Source organism: Salvelinus sp. IW2-2015, linkage group LG4q.1:29, assembly GCF_002910315.2.
Source record: "Salvelinus sp. IW2-2015 linkage group LG4q.1:29, ASM291031v2, whole genome shotgun sequence".
NCBI classification, from domain to species: domain Eukaryota; kingdom Metazoa; phylum Chordata; class Actinopteri; order Salmoniformes; family Salmonidae; genus Salvelinus; species Salvelinus sp. IW2-2015.
The window spans coordinates 17,636,293-17,646,835 of NC_036842.1; the positions used below are offsets into that span (position 1 = coordinate 17,636,293).

Sequence of the window (10,543 nt, forward strand, 5' to 3'; positions counted from 1 at the left end):
TGTTTTTATCAAACTGACACTAAATAAAAACTAGAAAAAAAGAGAAAAAAAACCTGAATAGAATTAAACACTCCTGATTTCTGTGTTGTGATGCACTAAATCAGACATTGTGTTTCTACAGTTTCCTGATTTCTGTGTTGTGTAGGGATGGGGAAAATAGATCAGACTACATGTAGCACTCTGAATGCTTACAAACATTCCATGTTCCACTATAGCAATTCTCATCTTCTCGCTCGTCATGAATGTTTTAGACACTGCACACTCTAGGCAAAATGTTCTCTTAAATGTGACTGAACAGAAGGATACACAAACACGAAACAAACACGCAACACTAGATTTCCTACCCGTGTAACAGATGTATAATGTACTCTCCATGCGTTGTGTTTTCACAAAAGAAATAACTTCGGCCAGTAGTCCCAGTTGAGGATCATTTATTTCTGCTGTTGTTAAATGGGAAACAGCACGTTAGTTGTGCAGGGCTTAACAGTGTTGATTGTTGTCGATGGCAAAATCCCTTGCATCACATTTTCATACTGGGCCAACAAAATACAAAAATACAATACAAAATATAACATGTGTAAATACCTGTTGTTAAATGGGAAACAGCACGTTAGTTGTGCAGGGCTTAACAGTGTTGATGGCTGTCGATGGCAAAATCTGTAGCATGAAGACAACTGTGTTAGCCGTGGCTTATGTGACCATGACATCGGTGTATGCTAGCTAACACAATTATTTACAGCAATCATATGCCAAAGCACATCCCAGAAAGCCGTTCAATCCCTAACAGGTACCATATACCCACACATGTATAAAATCAGTAACGTACAGCAAACTTGTACACATTGTAAAATAGAAAATAGAAAACAGTATTCAGAACGTGACCTACCCCTTGCATCACATTTTCATACTGGGAAGACCTGACGTTCGCGATCTCCCCCTATCTGCAAGCGGGGCCAATCACAACACCCCTTATTGTCATCAGAGTTGAACTAACCAATAAGAATGCTTGAACATCAAATACACATTTACAATTAACTCAGTTTTTCACAATTCAATTTTTGTTTCATCAGACCAGAGAACATTTCTCCAAAAAGTATGATCTTTGTCCCCATGTGCAGTTGCAAACCATAGTCTGGCTTTTTTATGGCGGTTTTGGAGCAGTGGCTTCTTCCTTGCTGAGCGGCCTTTCAGGGTATGTCGATATAGGACTCGTTTTACTGTGGATATAGATACTTTTGTACCTGTTTCCTCCAGCATCTTCACAAGGTCCTTTGCTGTTGTTCTGGGATTGATTTGCACTTTTCGRYCCAAAGTACGTTCATCTCWAGGAYASAGAARYCGTCTCCTTCCTGAGCGGTATGACGGCTGCGTGGTCCCATGGTGTTTATACTTGKGTACTATTGTTTGTACAGATGAACGTGGTACCTTCAGGCGTTTGTAAATTGCTCCCAAGGATGAACCAGACTTGTGGAGGTCTACAATTTTTTTTCTGAGGTCTTGGCTGATTTCTTTTGATTTTCCCATGATGCCAAGCAGAGGCACTGCGTTTGAAGGTAGGCCTTGAAACACATCCACAGGTACACCTCCAATTGACTCAAATGATGTCAATTAGCCTATCAGAAGCTTCTAAAGCCATGACATCATTTTCTGGAATTTTCCAAGCTGTTTAAAGGCACAGTCAACTTAGTGTATGTAAACTTCTCCCTGAACTACCCACTGAAATTGTGATACAGTGAATTCTAAGTGAAATAATCTGTCTGTAAACAATTGTTGGAAAAATCACAAAGTAAATGTCCTAACCGACTTGCCAAAACTATAGTTCGTTAACAAGAAATTTGTGGAGTGGTTGAAAAATGAGTTTTAATGACTCCAACCTAAGTGTATGTAAACTTCTGACTTCAACTGTATCTGTTTTTCTTCTCCCAAGGCAAGGGAATAACAGTCTGCACATACCTTGTAGTGTATGAATGTCTGCTATCTCCCGATTTTCAAGTCTCTCAGGAGACTTTTTAGCTCTCCTCTCCTCCCCTTTCCTCTCCTCCCCGCCCCACAAAACTATAATAACCTTGTTGCACACATGTTGTTACACATCATTAAATATATTGATGCACAAATTACAGGCTACAATTAGCAACATAGAACTACATTTATTGAACATGAAATGTGTATCACATAATTGAAATATATAGGTCTATGTAAGCTTGATTATGAGTTGATTATTTGAATCAGCTGTGTAGTTGTGCTAGGGCAAAACACCAAAATGTCCACTCCTTGGGGTCCACAGGACCGTGTTTGGGAAACGATGCTATTGGTCCTTGGCCGAGTCAGCTGTTCAATCAAACAACTCAGGAAGAACCTGAAAGAAACGGTAGCTGGACAAGTGGGGAGTTGCAGTAGGGTCTAAAAGCAGTTGGTCAGTGGTAGAACAGGACAAGTGGGTTCATGGTTCTAGGTTGACTCAGAATGGACAGCTCTGTGGGAACAGTAGGAATATAATAAAAATATGGAGTTATATGTCAACTGGGCAGCACACACCATTTGTTACACAGAAAGCCAAGCCAATAGCACACGGTTGCTGTTCCTGATGACTCGCTAACTTCTTCCCTGTGTGTGAATAGATTGACAGGGTGTGTCAATGTGTGTGAATCAGTGAATGTATTGTTTGGGCACTTCAATATGCCATCATTATGTTGTTTTACATATTCATAAGCATGATCAAGTTGTCTCAGATTAACTTTTAATTAGTAATTTCATACTTCACATTTTCTTTTCATAACAATTATAAGATTATCTTGACCATCATCATAACAACTGTGCATTTTTACACAATTAAAAAATGGCAGACGTTTTACGTGCCCCCAGCTAAATGTTTTTTATTGTTCACTTATTTGTGTTGTTTGTAACTTATTTTTTTACTTATTTTTGTACATTACTTATTTTTGTACATAATGCCGCTACCGTCTCTTATGACCGAAAATAACTTATAGACATCAGGACTGCAATTACTCACCATGGACTAGCAGAATCCTCTTTTTCCTTTCACGACTGACAATCCCGACGCGAAGGATACGCTGATTCCTCGGGAACAGGCCCCAATCCCCGTGATATGAGTGAAGAGGAGGCGGAGAAAGAGGGTCCGGCCGAAGGTCCGGCTGCCTTCTGAGAATTCGCAGGCGATCGAATAAACCCCAACTTTTCTCCATTCTGCTAGCAAACATGCAATCTTTGGATAATAAAATCGACGAGTTACACGGAAGATTAAACTACCAACGGGACATTAAAAACTGCCACATCTTATGCTTCACAGAGTCGACAACATCAACATACAGCTGGCTGGTTATACGATGTACCGGCAGGATAGAACTGCGGCGTCTGGTAAGACAAGGGGCGGTGGTCTATGTATTTTTGTAAACAACAGCTGGTGCACGATATCTAAGGAAGTTTCGAGCTATTGCTCGCCTGAGGTAGAGTTTCTCATGATAAACTGTAGACCACACTACCTACCGGGAGAGTTTTCATTTGTATTCTTTGTAGCTGTTTACATACCACCACAGTCAGAGGCTAGCACTAAGACAGCATTTAATGAGCTGTATTCCGCCATAAGCAAACAAGAAAACGCTCACCCAGAGGCGGCGCTCCTAGTAGCCGGGGACTTAAATGCAGGGAAACTTAAATCAGTTTTTACCAAACCTCTATCAGCATGTTAAATGTGCAACCAGAGTAAAAATAACTCTGGACCACCTATACTCCACACACAGAGACACATACAAAGCTCTCCCTTGCCCTCCATTTGACAGACCTGACCATAATTATATCTTCCTGATTCCTGCTTACAAAAAAAATTWAAGCTGGAAGCACCAGCACCACTAGATCAATAAAAAAGTGGTCAGATGAAACAGATGTTAAGCTACAGGACTGTTTTGTTAGCACAGACTGGAATATGTTCCGGGTTTCCTCCGATGGCATTGAGGAGTACACCACATCAGTCATTGGCTTCATCAATAAGTCCATCGATGATGTCGACCCCACAGTGACCGTATGTACATACCCCAACCAGAAGCCATGGATTATAGGCAGCATCCGCACTGAGCTAAAGGCTAGAGCTGCCGCTTTCAAGGAGCGGGACTATAACCCGGGAAGCTTATAAGAAATCCCGCTATGCCCTCTGACGAACCATCAAACAGGCAAAGCGTACTACACCGGCTCTGACGCTCATCGGATGTGGCAGGGCTTGCAAACCATTACAGACTACAAGGGGAAGCACAGCCAAGAGCTGCCCAGTGACACGAGCCTACCAGACAAGCTAAACTACTTCTATGCTCGCTTCAAGGCAAATAACACTGAAACATGCATGAGAGCACCAGCTGTTCCGGAAGACTGTGTGATCACGCTCTCCGCAGCCGATGTAAGACCTTTAAACTAGTCAACATTCTCAAGGCCGCAGGGCCAGATGGATTACCAGGACGTGTACTGCGAGCATGCGCATATCAACTGGCAAGTGTCTCCACTGACATTGTCAACCTCTCCCTGTCCGAGTCTGTAATACCAACATGTTTTAAGCAGACCACCATAGTCCCTGTGCCCAAGAACACTAAGGTAACCTGCCTAAACTACTACCGACCCATAGCACTCACGTCTGTAGCCATGAAGTGTCTTGAAAGGCTGGTCATGGCTCACATCAACACCATCATTCCAGAAACCAGAGACCCCCTCCAATTTGCATACCGCCCCAACAGATCCACAGATGATGCAATCTCCATTGCACTCCACACTGCCCTTTCCCACCTGGACAAAAGGAACACCTATGTGAGAATGCTATTCATTGACTACAGCTCAGCGTTCAACACCATAGTGCCCTCAAAGCTCATCAATAAGCTAAGAACCCTGGGACTAAACACCTCCCTCTGCAACTGGATCCTGGACTTCCTGACGGGCCGCCCTCAGGTGGTAAGGGTAGGTAACAACACATCTGCCACGCTGATCCTCAACACAGGGGCCCCTCAGGGGTGCGTGCTCAGGTCCCTCCTGTACTCCCTGTTCACTCATGACTGCACGGTCAGGCACGACTCCAACACCATCACTAAATTTGCTGATGACACAACAGTGGTAGGACTGATCACCAACAATGACGAAACAGCCTATAGGGAGGAGGTCAGAGACCTGGCCATGTGGTGCCAGGACAACAACCTCTCCCTCAACGTGATCAAGACAAAGGAGATGATTGTGTACTACAGGAAAAAGAGGACCGAGTGCACCCCCATTCTCATCAACAGGGCTGCAGTGGAGCAGGTTGAGAGCTTCAAGTTCCTTGGTGTCCACATCACCAACAAACTAACATGGTCCAAGCACACCAAAACAGTTGTGAAGAGGGCACAACAAAACCTATTCCCCCTCAGGAGACTGAAAAGATTTGGCATGGGTCCTGAGTTCCTCAATAGGTTCTACAGCTGCACCATCGAGAGCATCCTGACTGGTTGCATCGCTGCCTGGTATGGCAACTGCTTGGCCTCCAACCACAAGGCACTACAGCGGGTAGTGCGAATGGCCCAGTACATCACTGGGGCCAAGCTTCCTGCCATCCAGGCCCTATACCAGGCGGTGTCAGAGGAAGGCCCTAAAAATTGTCAAAGACTCCAGACACCCTAGACATAGACTGTTCTTCTCTCTCCAGACCAAATTCACGTAGACTTGTTAGATATATAACACATTTCTAAGAAGTGGAAGATATGTTCTATGTGTACCGTTTCTATGCTTCCCTTTCTTAAGTTTTGGTTTTATACACCAGCTTCAAACAGATGAAAATACAATATTTTTGGTTATTGAAAATATATTTAGATGGTACAATTCTCTACACTATACGTGCTTGTTTTGTCACATAAACTGAAATTAGGCAAACTATTTGAATTTTAGCAACCAGGAAATGGAGGAGCGATTTCAGCATAGTGCATCTTTAGCTGGTAACATAGCCCTTAAATCCAATGGTGCAACACAATACAGAGAGGTTGTTGAATTGATAGTAATCAGACACGGAATGCATGTATTGACTAGGAAAAAACATGTTAAGGATGTACCACAAATGACTTGGCTAGCTAGCAAGCAAGCCTTCATGGAGCAGAAAACAGCCATCTGAACCTATAATGTTTTTAAATCAGATATTTGCTAGGTTTCCATCCAATTTGCGACAGATTTTCATGCAAATATTTTAACATCTGCATAAAATAATATGCGCATTTTCCCACCAGAAATGTGTTTCCATCGAACTGACTTATAGCAAACAAAAGTCTGTGCATGATGATGTTGTGTACATAAAAACAACGGTGAAATTCCCATGTATCAAATAAAAAATGGGTTTCCATCGCATTTTCAACTCTACTGAGGGTTTAACGGAAGCCTCTCCTACATAATCCAGGTAGAATAAGGAATTCTCCAGGGCAGCTGTCTAAGCCCCTTGATTTTTTTAGTTTTTACTAACGACATGCCACTGGCTTTTGAGTAAAGCCAGTGTGTTTATGTATGCAGATAACTCAACACTACATGTCAGCTAGTACAGAAGCTGAAATGACTACAACACTTAACAAAGAGCTGCAGTTAGTTTCAGAGTTGGTGGCAAGGAATAAGTTAGCCCTATATATTTATGAAACTAGAAGCATTGTATTTGGGACAAATCATTCACTACAGAAGGATCCCCGCTCTTTTACATGATGGTTTTTCATGGGGGCGGGAGAAATAATGAGGAGGCAACTTGATTTAACTCTGATCGCTTTTATAAATTTTTTTACAGTGCGAACAGTGAAACAATGAAATAAATCATGCTGCAAGAGGTACTGGTTCCGGGCAAATAGGTGCCGGAACAAAATAAGTCAAATCTGAGAGGTGCCGGATCCTGTTCCAGCAGGAAATTAAACACTGACTGAAAGCATAAGCTACAGCTACAGTAGCCAGTACTGCAGTGCATGAAATGTGGTGAGTTGTTGACTCAAAGATAGAGAGATATTTCGTAGTATGTTTTTTTTCACTTTCACTTACTTAGCTAGCATTGAATGCACCTGGCTCAAACGGAAAGGGATGCTAATGCTAACTAGCTGGCTATGGCTATCCAACACTGGAACTCTTCCAAGTCAAGGTAAGCTTTTGGTTTTATCAATGTATTGCCACTGGGGCCTGCCGGTGTAACTGCTAAACTGCTTTCTGCTGACTGTACACTATACTGCATGATTGTAGCGGTTTTACTAACGCGTTACATGCTGACCACTCCACTCGTGTCGTGTGCATGAGCTTTGCAAAATAAATGTACACATACATGTTATTCAACCATTGCACCCAGATTGCTCATGCGTGTCAACAAGCAAGTCCCGCCTCTCCCATTTCCTCATTGGTTTTTAGGAGCATATACCCATGTGAGTGATTGAAAGATTAACTAAGGTCCACACTCCAGTCCAGTTGGTGGTGGTAATGCACCTTAAAGTTGGTTTCCAACCGCCATTTTAAGTCCAAAGAAGAAGAAGAAGCCTGAAGGAGGAGAGATTAATTCAGGGCTCGAAATGAAGATAGTTGATTCAACCTGCTTGTCCTGATCGCGCCTGGTGTGGGTGGACAAAATCAACATGCGTGACTTGGCGTATGCAGACGCACGCACGCGAGCGGTCTGGTCAGCATGTTAGTTCAAGTAGCTATGTTGACTATGAAGTTAGCTAATATGGTGACAACAATATAGGCTGTGTGTAGCAGTTAACGGTCAGGATATGAAGGTTTGGTTTGTAAAGTTTTTTTGCCTGGTCACAGACAGCTGATGTGTTGTGCACTGAAGTAGATAGATGCAAGAAGAAATTGTATATACAACAAGCTGTTTGTATGTGGCTGCTATGAAAGGGAAGTGTGCTTGCGTGTGATCAGGGGTGTATTCTTATTGTTCAGAAATGTGGTGGGTACTCTCTTCGTTCGCTGGACTTTATCCTGCTAACTGTTCCAAATGTCCGAACTGAATTTGGTAAAAGGGCTTTTATGTACTCTGCGCCATCGTCTTGGAACGCCTAACAAAATACTTTTAAARTGGAAGAACTTGTCCCGATTGGTATTTTTAAATCACTGATGAATGATCTTGAGACTGATTCCCTGACCTGTCAATGTTTTTAATTTGCTGTTTTTGATTTTGTTATACTCTTGTGAATTCTATGGTTTTTACTAGATTACTTGTAGTTTTTCATGTTGTTTGTCTGTAATTTTTGTAATGACTTGGTGCTGCCTATCTTGGCCAGGACGCTCTTGAAAAACTGAGATTTTAAATCTCAATGAGCCCTTCCTGGTTAAATAAAGGTTTAATAATAATAATAAAAATTAATTGCGCTGATTCTGTTGAAAAACATTTCTTTAACAGAAGCAAACGGAACAAAACTCTTGTTTGCAACTACACACTAGATCAGCTAGATTCAGGCAAGAGTGTGCAAGGCGGTATTGAATGTGTCACTATCTGTCACATTGATTACTCAAAATTCTCTCGACCTGTTTACCTTCATTGTAAACTTTCATTCATAGGTTAGATTAACGCAACCTTATGATGGATAAAGGGACAATTTGAGTATTATGTAGTAGCCTAAACCTATTGATGTTACATTGAGCTGGGTGAATGGAATATGAATGACAGTCATCCAATATGATGTAATAGAACAAGGTGACCGCCACTGACACACAATGACTATTGCAGCTGGAAACGGCTGTTTTTAATGGAACCTGATTTTAGTTGGAACTCAACTCGTCTAAAGAAGGCCAGTTTTATTGCTTCTTTAATCAGGACAACAGTTATCACCTGTGCTAACATAATTGCAAAAGGGTTTTCTAATGATCAATTAACCTTTTAAAATGATAAACTTGGATTAGCTAACACAACGTGCCATTGGAACACAGGAGTGATGGTTGCTGATAATGGGTCTCTGTACGCCAATGTAGATATTTCATTAAAAACACCCGTTTCCAGCTACAATAGTCATTCACAACATTAACAATGTCTAAACTGTATTTCTAATTAATATAATGTTATTTTAATGAACGAAAAATGTGTTTTTCTTTCAAAAACAAGGACATTTCTAAGTGACCCCAAACTTTTGAACGGTAGTGTATGTTTAGATTTAATTTTGATTACTGTTACAAATGCAATTTGGGTTGTTAATTGGATTCGTTCTGACATTTCTTGATTACTTGTGTTGTTTTGTGTGATTATTTGTGTACTTGTTTGACATTTTACTGCATGCATTGTTAGGAGGTAGTAACATAAGCATTTCACTTCACCCACTATAACATCTTCTAAACTATGTACGCGACCAGTGAACTTTGATTTGATACACCACAATCAAAACATACATGTCACACACGTATGCGTACACTCATACACGAAAAACAACACGAAAATAAGTCATGGCAAGTGGTGTATTTATGAGCATGCATAAACAACCTAGGAAATACTGAACAAGACATTCCACTTTTTCAGAGTCCACATCTTACAAAGGCTATCAATCCATCTTCTTCATTTTGTAAATTAGACTGGATAAATTGACACACTGCATGAAAATATGACTTTTTTTATCATCCTTGTGCAAAACAAATCATGCTGACTTGCACAAATGCAATATTGTATCTATACATACAGGTCCAAACCAATTAAATATTTTTTTTTGTGGCAGCAAAAAGGCTACGGCTTAAATAGTTTGGTTCCCAAGTCCACAACAAAAACAAACAACCAAAAGAGATTATCAGCAGAAGACCAATAAATGAAATATGTGAATGAAGGCATACAGTAGGTAAACTCTGCAAAAAAAGAAACATCCCTTTTTCAGGATCCTGTCTTTCAAAGATAATTCGTAAAAATCCAAATAACTTCACAGATCTTCATTGTAAAGGGTTTAAACACTGTTTCCCAGCTTGTTCAATGAACCATAAACAATTAATGAACATACACCTGTGAACGGGGCGTTAAGACACTAACAGCTTACAGACGGTAGCCAATTAAGGTCACAGTTATGAAAACTTAGGACACTAAAGAGGCTTTCTACTGACTCTGAAAAACACCAAAAGAAAGATGCCCAGGGTCCCCCTCATCTGCGTGAATGTGCCTTGGGCATGCTGCAAGAAGGCATGAGGACTGCAGATGTGGCCAGGGCAATAAATTGCAATGTCCGTACTGTGAGACGCCTAAGACAGCGCTACAGGGAGACAGGACGGACAGCTGATCGTCCTCACAGTGGCAAACCACGTGACAACACCTGCACAGGATCGGTACATCCGAACATCACACATGCGGGACAGGTACAGGATGGCAACAACAACTGCCCGAGTTACACCAGGAACGCCAATCCCTCCATCAGTGCTCAGACTGTCCGCAATAGGCTGAGAGAGGCTGGACTGAGAGCTTGTAGGCCTGTTGTAAGGCAGGTCCTCACAAGACATCACCGGCAACAAAGTCGCCTATGGGCACAAACCCACCGTCGCTGGACCAAACAGACTGGCAAAAAGTGCTCTCACTGACGAGTCATGGTTTTGTCCACCAGGGGTG

The 10,543-nt window shown here is 41.7% G+C and overlaps 1 long non-coding RNA gene across 1 annotated transcript; it reads right to left on the reverse strand.

Annotated features, from left to right (window-relative positions):
- Window positions 1–344: 344 nt before the first annotated feature.
- LOC139024980 (uncharacterized) lies at window positions 345–1,017 on the reverse strand. Its single transcript, XR_011476379.1, has 2 exons — window positions 887–1,017; window positions 345–657 (listed from the first exon to the last, which is right to left on the reverse strand). It is a non-coding gene; the product is annotated as an uncharacterized lncRNA (long non-coding RNA).
- Window positions 1,018–10,543: the final 9,526 nt, after the last annotated feature.